At 40.9% G+C, this 12,291-nt stretch overlaps 1 protein-coding gene across 1 annotated transcript in view; it reads left to right on the forward strand.

The window, feature by feature from the left end:
* Positions 1 to 12,291, forward strand: part of LOC145414051 (uncharacterized) — a 271,392-nt gene that overhangs the window by 107,379 nt on the left and 151,722 nt on the right. The window lies entirely within an intron of this gene.

The following is a 12,291-nucleotide window of genomic DNA, read 5'->3' on the forward strand; positions in this document are numbered from 1 at the left end:
GAGGAGGAAGGAGGGAAGGAAGGGAGGCAGGAGGAAATAGAGGAAAACGATATTAAATAAAACTGGAATAAGGAAAGAAACAAGGAAGTAAGAAAAACAATTGAATGGCTTTAAGGGAAAACTTGGAATGATAAAAGAAGATTAATGAGAGAGAGAGAGAGAGAGAGAGAGAGAGAGAGAGAGAGAGAGAGAGAGAGGAATAAAGAGGGGAGAAGCGAACTAAGACACTGATGAAGATAAATGAGAGAGGAGGAGAGAGAATGGAGAAAGAGAGAAAGTAATGAAGGTGAAAAGGTAATTGAGTGAGAGAGAGGGTGTTAATGAGTAATAAGATTGAGAATAGCTAATGAAGGGTGTAACACGTGTAGATATAAGAGAGAGAGAGAGAGAGAGAGAGTGAGTTACGTAGATATTCAGACCACACATACCTTACAGGTCTTTCAAGATAATGATATAAATAAAGTCTTACCCTATCCACAGAAGTAAAAGAAAAAGGGTAGAACAAGAGGAAGGCTCTCCCCAACCCTCCGGACCCTCCGGTAATAAACCTTACCTAAAAGTACAGAAATAATTGCTAACAGTTTGGAAATACTAGAAGGGAATATGGTAGGAAGGGCAGAAAGACGCGGAAAAAAAAATGAAGTTTGCGTTCATGTAATTTTCAGGTGTACAGGGCTTTGGTGTAGTAGTATTGTGTGTGTGTGTGTGTGTGTGTGTGTGTGTGTGTGTGTGTGTGTGTGTGAAAACTAATAGCATACAGTTCACAAAGAGCAATATTATATCTTGTGATCTAGTGTATCTTGTAACTTAATCTCGTCTGCCTTTACAAACAAGGGTGATATCGCCTGAGTTGCTGTTATCATGTCATACAGAGAGTTGGCAGACGGCGACTTAACGCGCTTTTGAGTATAATAATAATAATAATAATAATAATAATAATAACAATAATAGTAACGCACAGGTATTAACATGTTCCGGAAGCGTGTTACCTTGCTCCACAGGTCATTAATGAAGAGATGCCTATGTTAACCCGTAAGCCTCTTAGTAGGAGGAAGGAAGAAGGACAGAGAAAGTGAGAAGGAAGAAAGAAGGTTGAGAAAAGGTAGAAAGGAAGGAAGGTCGAGAAAAGGAAGGGTGGAAGAAGGGCTGTGGGAAGATGAGATTTTGTAAAGGAGTTCCCGTAGACGATCTTTGCATTAGCTCATAAGGAATTAGTCGAGTTGGTCTTAGTGAACAGCTTCCAGTTTCCCTTTTGATTGTCCTTTTTCTCAGATCTGCATCCCAGAACTGGACATTACATTACAGATGCGGTGTGACTAAACTTGGACAGAGATATATAATTATTTACTTATACATCTATGAGCAGCGTCTATTTAGAGAAAAAATCCTTGCATTATACTTTTTTTATTTAAGGCCTCGTTACACTCCTTAGGAAATTTAGAAGTTTGTCACGTGAATCAGATTTTTTTCTTTTTATGAGTTGCCTCCATCTTCTGTCTTCTGATTTCATACTCATGTTTTCTGTTTAGACTTCCAGTATGCAGCACCAAAACAGAATACTTACGAATATTTACTTACGAATGCTTACGAACATTATCCATTTTAAAGACCGTCGAGTTAAGATGCCTAGCCTCATTCCAGTGATCGCCTTTTTGGGGATTAGATGCATTTCCAGTTTTGATGCCATGTGTTAAATTTGATGTTATGTTGCTTTTCCTGCGTCTGTGTCCTCTGTATGGATAATAAACAATACTTAGAGGCAACACTGAACCCTCCTGAACCCCGGAGAACCCCACCCGTGTCGTTGGCTCAAGGTGGAGGTACGCTGTTTGCTGGTACTGTCGCTGCTGTCAGTTAGCCAATTCTCTGTCCCGTTGTCTGTGTGCCCTGTTATTCCCAGAGAGAGAGAGAGAGAGAGAGATTTAAGTGGTGTCCCCAGTAGTTATGAATAGGTAATGAGAGAGAGAGAGAGACCACTTTAATTCAGTCCCATATTCTTTACTTCTTCCTACCTCCAGACGATTGTATTCATTTTAAGATTTTTTTAATTCGAATTGAAGGGGAGGGGGGTGGAGGGCAGCCATAGTTTTCACCAACCCCTTCCCTCCAAAAAGCCTCCCCTCAGATAAATAAAATCGTCTGGAGGCAGCAAGAATGAGCCAAAAGAACACACAAAGTAGCAGGACGCGTCGCCAGGTTCAAGGGATTGGTCATTCAGAAGGGGTTAAGTCAGGTGAAGGGAAAGCCCAGGTCATATTAGGCGATCAAGGTAAAGCCATGACCTCAGAAGCGGTAATCGAGAACGGCTGTCAACCCCTCGAAGGTAAAATATTCTCTCAGCTGAATAAAATCGTCTAGATGCAGCCACGAGGAACACTTTAAGAATTAGAGGTTCATTAAAATTAGACTTTATTCATGTACCAAAAGACCCACCGACCTTTCCTAAAAACACCCCCGCTAACACCAGTACACCAGTCCTGTATGAGACAGCCCTAGCATGTACTCACTATGGACGGTGTGTGTTAGCGCCGAAGGGGTGACATGGGGAGGTGTATGGCGTGTAGGGGAACTGCTGGGCATTGGGAACAGGATCTGAAGCTTATGTCCAGAGTCAAGACACACAAAATAATAATAATAATTAATAATAATACCGAAGAATGGCCATGTTGCATTCAGGCTTTCATAGTACCTGTATTAACACTTACCCAAGTTTAACCCCTTCAATCCCATGACGTAATCTTGCCGCACCCTTAGAGGCGGCCCAGTCCATTGTATATCCCTAACTGTGTCACTCGCTCACTGAGTCACTGTACCTTTTTCCAGAACGAAATCTGGCAAGTTGCAACCGTAGAGTTTTATGCGTGTGCTTATAGTGTGTAGTAGGAGTGTCTGTGTGAATCAGTGGTGTGTTCAAAGGCAAAGGGCATCTGTTACGATGTGTAGGGGTGATAAATGCAATTGGGGTGCGTGCGGGTATCATAGGTGTCATTTGTCTTGTTCATATTATTCATGTCATCTTTAGACGATTGTTTGTAGCTTACGAGAGAGATTTAAACAATGATGATGATTATAATAATAATAATAATAATAATAATAATAATAATATCTTTCTTTCCTTCATTCTTTCCTCTTTCTTCTGCCTGCGGGTGACTTTACACTCCCTCTTGTGTCTTTCTTTCCTTCATTCTTTCCTCTTCCTTCTGCCTGTGGGTGACTCTACACTGAGTGACAAGCCAAATGGTTTCCTGTACACCAGGAAACCATTTACTACGCTGGGTGGTAACCATTTAGCTAAATTTTGGCTCCTGGTGGTTTAGTGGGTAATTAAAGCACTCCAGTCGGATTGAGCCGGTGAAGGTTTATATCCAAGGGGTGGTTGGGGTTTATTGCTCATGTAATGCCACTCAGGGATGAGTGAGGCTGGTCAGTCTCATCTTAAATTATTGCTCACGTAATGCCACTCAGGGATGAGTGAGGCTGGTCACTCTCATCTTAAATGCCAGGACCAACTTTCCTAGCCCTGGGCTCCTACGCTCCTCATGGGGCAACGTAGGATTGGGTAATGGATGGATGGATGAATAATGCAGAGGCTGTTTCATCGGATTTTAGATGTTAAAATGATGGATTATGAAGAATTGCTGGTGGCCATGTTTCCCACTGTACAAAGCGTCCTCATATTTCAAGAGAGAGAGAGAGAGAGAGAGAGAGAGAGAGAGAGTCAAGATGTATATTATTAGGCAGCATAAGTGCGAGTGGATGGTGAGTTGAGTGAGTTCTTTGATCTCAATGTGGGACTGAAACAGGGGTGTGTGATGTCTCCATGGATGTTTAATATATATATGGATGGGGTTGTAAAGGAGGTGCAAGGTAGGGCAGTGGATGTGGGGCTGGGCCTAATGAATGAGGGTGAGATTTGGAAGCTTCCGGTGTTGCTGTTTGCTGATGATACAATATTGTTGAGTGAAGATGAATGGGAGTTGCAAGGTTTGGTGAATGAATTTGGGACAGTGTGTAGGAGGAGGAAGCTGAAAGTTAATGTAAACAAAAGTAAAGTTATGGTGTTTGAGAGGAATGAAGTCACAGAGTGTGCAGTGAGGTTGGATGGTGAGGATATGGAGAATGTGAGTGCATTCAAGTACTTGGGTAGTGTGATGAGTAAGGATGGAACTTTGGGGGATGAAGTACGTGAAAGGGTACAGCAGGGAAGAAAGGTTGTTGGTACACTGAAAGCAGTGATGAGAAATAGGGAGGTGAGTATGGAAGTTAAGAAGTCACTGCATGATGGTATTGTGATCCCTACCCTGACGTATGGAAGCGAGGCGTGGACCTTGCAAGAGGGGAACAAGTCAAGAGTGAGAGCAGTGGAAATGAGTTACTTGAGAGGAGCATGTGGAGTGACGTGGAGGGACAGGTTGACGAATGAAGAAGTGAAGGAACGTTGTGGGGTAGATGTGGATGTGGTTGAAAAGATTAGGAGAAATACACTGAGGTGGTTTGGACATGTGGAGAGAATGGAGAATGAAAGACTGACTAAGAGGGTGTATGTAGGTGAGGTGGAGGGAGGGAGAGGGAGGGGTAGACCGAGGATGAGGTGGAGGGATGGAGTTGAGAGGTATATGAGGGAGGGGGGGGTGAGTTGGGGGGAGGGGAGTCAAATGGTGGGTGGCAGAGTGACTTGGAGGCGTTTTGTCTGCGGCCACCCTTTGCGGGATTAGGGCGTCGGGCTATAGATAGATAGATAGATAGATAAGTGACTGTGGGAGTAATGCCAATAAACCAACAAACGAAAATAAAGCCTATTAAAATTCTCAGTAAAAATATAATTAGTCTTTCGTCTCACAGATTTGACCCGAGCTTACTGGTGACGTCATGGCGCCAAAATAAATAGATCAATAAATAGATAGATAAAATAGGGGTTCCTGTGCACGATTTTTTTTTTCCTTTCTCTCTTTTAATACCTTTTCATAACTTACTTCAATTAGGTTAGAAAGAGAGGTAGGATGATAATAAATAATAATAATAATGATAATAATAATAATAATCATCATCATCATAATGGTAATGATGATGGTGATGATAGTGGAGATGATGATAATAGTGATGACAGTAATAAAGATGACAGTAATAGTAATAATACCAACAATAATAATAATAGTAATGCCTAATTCCACCCCTAGTATCAACACCTGTGAACGGGTTATTACAGGTGAATGTACTTCATAATGGCGGTGTGGGCGATAGTCAATAAACGGATAAATAATGACTGTGATTTATTGCTCCCACGTAACAGTGTTCCTCCGCCTTCACCCCAACAGACTGGGGTGTAGGGTGGGGAGGAGTGAGATGGGGTGGGGAGGGATGAGGAGTAGGGTAGGGTAGGGTAGGGTAGAGTTTGATGTGGTGTGAGCTGAGGTGGGGTGGATGTGGTGTGAGGTATGCTATTGTGTATTGTGGTGTGTTGTGGTGTTATGGTGTGGTGTAGTGAGGTGTTTGGTGTTGTGGTGTAGCATCCTAGTAACATACCCAGCCATAGTCCATCTGGGTACGGAGAGAGGAGTTTAGGCCAGGTTAGTGTGAAAAGAATATAGGTGTTTGTGATGCGTTGCTTCTTGATCCTACCTCACCACATCTTCAGGTGAGAGTGATGGTGATGATTGGTGGTGATGATGATGGTGATGTTTATTACTATTATAATTATTGTTATTATTATTATTATTTATTATCATCACCATCATCGTCATCATCATCATCATCATCATCATCATCATCATCGTCGTCATTTATCATCATCATCGTCATTATTATTATTATTATTATTATTATTATTATTAACACTCGTATACGGTTCTCAGATTAACACCACCAGCCCAATAATTTACGCTCGTTTTTATATCATTTTCATCAGTTTCCAGTCAATTTCGTTCACTTTAAAAAATAATTGTCAATCCAGAAGGACGATAAATAACGATCAGTAGTCTCTCCTGTACAAGATCCTTTCCCTGAGGCCGTAATAAATACCTTGGTTCATTATTTATCTTTATCTTAGTATTTAACTTTATTTTAGCTTTCCATCCCTCCATCTTGAGTGTTGGGTTGTAACAGGGGCTTGAGTATGATGCCAGTCACGAAGAAGTGCTGGGGAAAGGATGCAGAGCCGTGTCATCTCTTTCTGCCACTGAGCTACGTGAAATAAGCTGCATTGGCAAGAAAGTCATGGCCAGGTTAAGGTGAAAGGAGTATAGTTGTAGAGAAAAAGGTAAAGGAATTGTATTGGATGAAGTGGATGAGGCAAGAGCAAGCGTATACTCTCTCTCTCTCTCTCTCTCTCTCTCTCTCTCTCTAGCATATTTTTAGAGAGAGCATATCAGGGAAAGTGATTAATCAGTTCATTGAAATGGAAAGTGTAATATTGTGTGTGTGAGAGAGAGAGAGAGAGAGAGAGAATTTGGGTAGACAGAAAAATAGACAGAAACATTAGCTAAAAAAAGACAAACTTAGACTAAGACACTAACAGCCGAGAGAGAGAGAGAGAGAGAGAGAGAGAGAGAGAGAGAGAGAGAGACTGGTATATTTCTTGATAGATATATATTCTCGTAGTTACTGCTTGATAGATAAATTAATGTATGGGGGTAGGACGGCAATAGATATACTAGAACTTGCTTTAAAAATAGATACATTGATTGGTGGGTAGATAGATTTGTAGACAGACGATAGATAGAAAGATGAGAAAACAGATTGACCGGAAAGTAGAGAGATTTGAGGTGGAATAAGCTCTCTCTCTCTCTCTCTCTCTCTCTCTCTCTCTCTCTCTCTCTCTCTCTCTCTCACCCGCTAGACACAGAGATAGCCGTGAGGAAGAAAAGCCATTCTCTCTCTCTCTCTCTCTCTCTCACACACACACACACACACACACACACACACACACACACACACACACACACACACACCGCTGGACACGTAGAGATAACCATGAAGAAGTCAACTCTCTCTCTCTCTCTCTCTCTCTCTCTCTAATATATAGGCCTACGGGGTGAGGCTAGGTCATACGCCCCGGGAATCCAGGTCATCTTAAGCGTATCTCTTTCTCTCTCTCTCTCTCTGTATCTATGTAATCCGTCCCTAAATCGCCTAATCCGTCTTCCTGTTTTAATCTCTTTAATTTCCAGTATTTCTATCTATTTGTAATTTATCTATCGGCCCTGTTTTTCTGTCTACTCATTCTATCTACTCAGCTGTCTTTGTGTGTAATTTGAATCTCTCTATGTATCTATTTGTGTTCCAATTTATCTATCGACTTTAATCTATCTTTGTCTTATCTTTTGTTTTTCTTTGTTATTGTCTTTATTTCATTGTAGTTAATTGTGATAATGGTGATGATGATGATGATGATGATGATGATGATGGTGATGATAATGGTGATGGTGATGATGACGTTTGTAGTTTTGATGATGGTGATGATAATGATGGTGATTATGGTGATGGTGGTGATGATGATAATGATGATGGTGGTGATGATGATGATGATGGCCATGGGTATCCTTTCTGTATCCGTTTATATCCTCATTCATCTTTATTCCTCTCTATTTTTTTTCCATTTTTTCCCCTTTTTTTCCATCTTCCATATATCATTTATCTCGTCATGATTCTCTGCCTTTTTCTCTCATGGTTGTCTATCTAATCTATCTGTTTATCTGTCTGTCTCCACTTATCTATATCTATCTTTCGTTTTTTTTTTTTTTTTAATATACGTTTATTGATATCTGGTCGACAGGACGGAATGCATTATCAGGGAGTAGGATTGTTGCTGGGTTGTAAAGCAAATAAGGCTTTATGTGAGTAGGATACTATAGATGAGCGATTGCTATACGCACGGTTTAAATCAAATCATGGCAACATCAGTCTGTTTGTGTGTTATGCACCTACTAATGATGCACTCGATGAAAGGAAAGACACATTTTATGAAAAGTTGCAAGAAGGAGTAGGAAGGGTACCTAGACATGATGTTTTGATCTGCGTTGGAGACTTTAATGCAGTAATGGGCTGTTCAAATGAGGGATTTGAGGCATGTATGGGTAAGATGGGAGTTGGTAGTAGGATGAGTGAAAACGGAGTGAGGTTTGGAAGCTTCTGTCTAGCAAATGACTTAGTCATCGGGGGCACACTCTTTCAGCATTGCAATATACACAAGACAACTTGGGTGTCGCCGTGTGGAAAATATAAAAATCAGATTGATCACATCGCTATCAGTAGGAGGCATAGAAGTTCTCTGCTAGATGTTCATGTTAAACGGGGAGCTGGTATTGGTAGTGACCATCAACTCAGCATTGCAAAAATAAGGTTTAAACTTAAAATCAGAAGAAGGAAAAATCTGGTGTTGGTAGATACGATATTGTTAAGCTTAGAAGAGAAGGAGAAGAAAAGGAGGAATTCAGATTAGAATGCAGAAATAGGTTTTTGGTGTTGGAAACGTTGGAAGAGGGGGAGAGAAGTGTAGATGAGATGTGGGAGGATGTGAACAAAGTTTTGCATGAGACTGCTGAATGTACGATTGGAAGGAGACATAGATTCAGGAGAAAGAAATGGATATCAGAGGAAACGTGGGATATGATAAAAAAGAGAGGTGAGGCTAAATTGAGGAGTGAGATGCAATGCGTTGATGAACGAGAGATTGAATTAGCAAGAGCTGCGTACTGGAGTTTGAATTCAGAAGTAAGAAGGTTAGCTAGGAGAGATAAAAGAAGATGTGTGGATGAAAAGGTTGCAGAGACTGAAATCCTAATAAACAAAAATGATGGACAGAGTCAAAGAATAGCATATGAATCGATTAGAGAACTGAGTGGTAATGCAGGTAAACGCAAGGAAATACCAATTAGAGACAGGGGAAGGAAATTTATTGACCAAAGATGGAGATATTAAAAATAGATGGAAAGAGCATTTTGAGACAGTTCTTAATAGACCAATACCACCAGAAGAGGATATACCGTCTGCTCAGGAAGATTTAAATATAGAAACAGGAGAGTTGAGGCTTGCAGAAGTGGAGAAAGCAGTAAAACAGTTAAAGAATAATAAGGCACCAGGGGAGGATGGTTTATTTCCGGAAATGTTTAAAGTGGAGGGGGATAGATTAATAATGATCTTGACCAAGCTATTCAATAAGATATGGGTGACGGGGTTACTACCATCAGTTTGGAAGAATGAATTGTAATTGTTAAAGTTCCGAAGAAAGGAGACCTGAGTGAATGTGGTAATTGGAGGGGAATCTCTTTGTCACCGATAGCTTTGAAAGTTTTCAGTAGAGTGTTGTTAAATAGGTTGGAGCCGGTGGTTGAGGGTATTCTGAGGGATGAAGAGGCTGGTTTTAGAAAGGGACGTGGTTGCAATGATCAGATCTTTATAGTTAGGCATTTGATGCAGCAAGTTAATGAAATGAGAGTACCGTTAAGTCTTTGTTTTGTTGATTTTGAAAAGGCTTTTGATAGTGTTTCGAGAGAGTCTATGGGGAAGATCATGAGACATTATGGAATACCAGAGGAGTTTGTGAGGGTCATTATGAACATGCATGAGGACACATTTTGTAAAGTGATGGTTGATGGTTGTCTGAGTGATTCGTTTGAAGTCAAGTCCGGAGTAATTCAAGGTGGTGTTCTATCGCCTTTACTATTTATATTGGTCATTGATTACATTATGAAACGTGTTGGAACAGAAACCGGTGCAGGTATACTTTGGGGAGAGAACAGGAAACTTTTGGATTTAGATTATGCAGATGATATAGTTTTGATTTGTGATGGGCCAGAAGAGATGCAGAGAGTGTTGGACTGTTTGGTGAGTGAAGGTCGCAAGGTGGGTTTGGTTATTAATTGTGGAAAAACTGAAATAATCAATATGAATATGGAAAATGCGCAGGAATGTGTAATTGGAGGTATGGTTGTAAAGCAAGTTGATAGGTTTAAATATTTAGGTACCGGTACTTATTTAGCCAAGGATGGTTCTTTGAACTTTGAATTCGAGGAAAGGTTAAAGAAGGCTAATCAGGCAATGGGAATGCTTAAAAATATTTGGAATAATAACAATTTCTCTGTGCATACAAAAATCAAACTTTATAAGGTAATGGTTAGGAGTATCTTAATTTATGGACACGAGTCTTGGTACAGCACAGTGACTATGGAAAATAAATTCTTGGTGTTTGAAAATAAAGCACTTAGAAGAATATTAGGAGTTAAGTGGTGGGAAAGGATACCAAATAGTAGAATTAGAGAAATAACGGGAGTGCAGCCGATCGATGAATATGTTAGATTCTCACGATGGAAGTGGCTAGGACATGTGTATAGGAGACAGGGAATAGTACGAGGTACACCAGGGTGGGTGGGACCTGGTAGGAGAGGTAGAGGAAGGCCAAAAGAGACGTGGGTGAGGACAATGAGACGGGAAGCTGGAGATGAGTGTTGGGGAGATCTTGAGGAGTTAGCACAAGATAGGATGTGGTGGTGTGAGTTCATCGAGGCCCTATGCATCCCCGAGGGTGCCACAGGAAATGATTGATTGATTGATTGATTTCTTCCACTGTGTCTGTTCTTGTACTATTTCCTTCATTATTTTTGTCTGCTAATATCTGTCTATCTGTCTGTCTATCATCCATCTCTATCTATCTGTCTAACTCATCCCCCCTACTATCTGCTGCTCTGTATGCGTCTATTTACTATCTATCTCTGTGTCTCATATCTATCAGTTTATCTACCCTTGATCTCTGTCTGTTGCGCTCTCTAACCTTTCTTCCTCTGCCTTTGTCATCATCATTTACGTGTCACTTCTTTATCATTTCCGTTTTCTTCTTTCTCTGCCTCCCTATCATTGTTTTATTTATCATTCTCTTTGTGTAATGTCAGTCACTCTTCCATCATCATCATCATCATCATCATCATCCATTATTATTCCTCAGGTTCGTAGAGTATCCCCTGTACCATTTTCTTATCTTCGTTTTCTATCATATCCATCGCTTGCCCTATTTTCTATTTTTCAGCTTTTCATTTTTTTCCGATACCGCGCCAGTATCTCTCCATTTCGCTCAGTAGGTCATGCATTTTTCCATATATATAGTTAAAAAGGACTGATCTGCTTTTATTTCCACCCCAGACCTCGTGCCTGTGACCCAGTTCTCTCCCGGCTGTTGTTATCGTGGAGTTTGGTTTATTGGGGTCCCCCCTTCGATTGGTTTTCTGTAGTATTCTCGTTTTCTTTGGCGTTTGTTTATGTTTTTGCTTCCTCGGGCTATTTTCACTTGTTTTTCCGTCGTTTCTTGTGTGTTTGTGTCTGTTCTCTTTCGTATTCTTTGTTTTGTGTTTGTTTTCTTCCCTTTTCATGTAATTACAGCACTTTTCATCCTTTTATATTTTCCACATCTCATACAATGGTTACCTCTCTCTCTCTCTCTCTCTCTCTCTCTCTCTCTCTCTCACGTTTTTCTCGCTGGTATCTGCTAATTCCCTCATTCATATGCTTCCTCCTCCTCCTCCAGCCCTCTCTTATCACTTCCTCTTCCTCTTTTCTTTCATATTTCTTCCTTCTCCCCTCTTGTGCTCCTCTTGCCGTTTCTCTTATTTCATTTTCCTGTTCTTTCATTTTCCTCATCATTTTCTTTGTCCTCTTCCTCGTCGCTCCTCCTATTCCTTACTTTTCTTCCTCTTACTCTTCTCCTTTCTTTTCTCTCTCTTACTCCTTTCCTTCCTCCTCCTCCTCCTACTTCCCATCCTTCTTAATGTATTTCCTCTTACCTTCTCCTCCTCCTTTCTCTCCTTTATTCCTCCTCCTCCTCCTCCTCTCTGGATATCGTTATTTTTAAGCTAACTTTCCTCCCTACGGTCATTACCTCTCTCTCTCTCTTTCTCTCTCTCTCTCTCTCTCTCTCTCTCTCTCTCTCTCTCTCTCTCCATTATTTTCTTTCTCCTTTGGTCTTAGATTCTTATACTGACGCATTTCTTATTACTCTTCTTCCTCTTCTCTTCCCTTTTTCTTCTTCCTCTTCTCTTCCCTTTTTCTTCTTCCTCTTCTCTTCCCTTTTTCTTCTTCCTCTTCTCTTCCCTTTTTCTTCTTCTCTCCCCTTCCTGCCTCTACTTTCTTCTTCTCTCTCCTTCTCCTCCTTATAGTTTCTCCCATTCTTTCCTCCCTTTTCTCCCTTCTTTCTGCCCTTACCCCCCCCCCCTTCCGTCTCTCTTTCCTCCACACTCCCCATTCCTCCCTTCCTCGAAATGTCAGTCTTTCTCTCCCCTCCTATTCCATGTTAACCTAATTTCTTCC

This window comes from Coenobita brevimanus, chromosome 98 (assembly GCF_032717465.1).
Source record: "Coenobita brevimanus isolate Jiangsu-jjx chromosome 98, ASM3271746v2, whole genome shotgun sequence".
Lineage (NCBI taxonomy): Eukaryota > Metazoa > Arthropoda > Malacostraca > Decapoda > Coenobitidae > Coenobita > Coenobita brevimanus.